Source organism: Lepus europaeus, chromosome 21 (assembly GCF_033115175.1).
Source record: "Lepus europaeus isolate LE1 chromosome 21, mLepTim1.pri, whole genome shotgun sequence".
Classification (NCBI taxonomy): domain Eukaryota; kingdom Metazoa; phylum Chordata; class Mammalia; order Lagomorpha; family Leporidae; genus Lepus; species Lepus europaeus.
This window is the reverse complement of record NC_084847.1, coordinates 17,334,608-17,336,564: the sequence shown is the minus strand read 5'-3', so window position 1 is coordinate 17,336,564 and position 1,957 is coordinate 17,334,608. Positions and strand designations below refer to the sequence as shown.

The 1,957-nt window shown below is 41.3% G+C and overlaps 1 pseudogene; it reads right to left on the bottom strand.

Annotated features, from left to right (window-relative positions):
- Nucleotides 1–209: 209 nt before the first annotated feature.
- Nucleotides 210–1,957, bottom strand: LOC133750282 (60 kDa heat shock protein, mitochondrial-like; annotated as a pseudogene).

Sequence of the window (1,957 nt, the reverse complement as noted above, 5' to 3'; positions counted from 1 at the left end):
TATTTATTCAAAAGTACAAAATAAATTATCTGTAGGCATGGACAATGCAGCAGTAAACCATATATATTGTCTACTGAAACCAGTAACTGATGCTTATAGTGATTTTCTTCAGCAAGCCTTTTCTCCATTTTCTTCAACTGACTTCTCTGAAGTTCTTGATGAGGAACACTGCCTTGAGCTTCCTGTCACAGCTCATTAATAATGGTAAAGCATTATTCTAAGAATTAGAACATACCACCTCCCATTCCGCCCATCGCGCCCATTCCAGGGTCCTTCTCTTCTTTAGGAATTTCTGTGACTACAACTTCTGCTGTAGTTAACAGAGAGGCCACTCCAGCAGCATCCAATAAAGCAGTTCTTACAACCTTTGTTGGATCAATGATTCCTTTTTCTACCATATTCACAAAATCTCCAAGCATAGCATCATAACCAATTTCTGAGGAGCTTTGCAGAATTTTCTCAACAATCAAGGATCCTTCAACACCTGCATTCTTAGCAATAGTCATTGCTGGAATTTTCAGTGTTCTTTTAATAATTTCTATACCAATTTTTTGATCTTCATTAGCTGGAGTTAGTGAGTCCAAGGCTGGAATGCACCGAAGCAGGGCACAACCTCCTCCCAGAACAATGCCTTCTTCAACAGCAGCTCTTGTAGCATTTAGGGCATCTGTAACTCTGTCCTTCTTTTCATTTACTTCAACATCACTTGTCCCACCAAGCTTCAGCACAGCTACTCCATCTGAAAGCTTTACAAGACGTTCGTTCAGCTTTTCTTTTTCATATTCACTAGTTGTGATATCTAACTGCTCAATGATTTCTTGAATACGTTTTTCAATTTGAGCCTTGTCACCTTTTCCTTTCAAAAGCGTAGCATCATCTTTGGTCACAATGACTTCTCCAACTTTTCCTAAGTCATGAGGTTGGACATCTTCAAGATTTAGGGTCAATCCCTCTTCTCCAAATACTGCACCATCAGTAGCAATAGCCATATCTTTAAGCTGGTCCTTTCTATTGTGGCTTTGACTGCCACAACCTGAAGACCAACTTTTAGCCTATTCAAAACGAGTGTACTCAGAGCTTCTCCATCGACATCTTCGGCAATTATGACCAGGGGCTTACAGTGAGCACTGGCAATTTCAAGAGCAGGTACGATGGATTGGACACTAGATATTTTCTTTTCACTCAGCAGAACATAGGCATCTTGGAATTCACATTTCTGGTCTTTTGATGTATTAATAAAGTATGGAGAAATATAGCCTCGATCAAACTTCATGCCTTCAATAATTTCTAATTCATCATTCAGTGTTTTCCCATCCTTTACTGTGATGACACCTTTCCTTCCAACCTTCTTCATTGCATCAGAAATGATGTTGCCAATTTCTTTGTCTCCATTTGCAGAAATTGTAGCAACCTGAGCAATTTCTTCAGGGGTTGTCACAGGTTTTGACTGCTTCTTAAGCTCAGCAATTACAGCATCAACAGCTAACATCACACCTCTTCTGATTTCCACTGGATTAGCACCTTTGCTAATCTTCTCAAAGCCTTCCTTGACAATAGAGCGGGCCAGTACAGTAGCTGTGGTGGTGCCATCCCCAGCTTCTTCATTTGTGTTATTGGCAACATCTTGAACAAGTTTAGCTCCAATATTCTTATATTTATCCTTTAAGTCAATTGACTTTGCAGCAGTCACACCATCTTTTGTTACTTTAGGGCTACCCCAACTCTGTTCAATAATTACTGTTCTCACCTTTGGCCCCATAGTCATGGCTACAGCATCAGCTAAAAGGTCTACACCTTGAAGCATTAAGGCTCGGGCATCTGCACCAAATTTTACGTCTTTGGCGTAAGCCTGAGTGAGATGAGGAGCCAGTGCCCTGGACACTGGCCTCATCTGGCAAAGGACTGTGGGTAATCGAAGCATTTCTGCGGGGAGGCGGTGCGGAGTGCATGCAGCGAG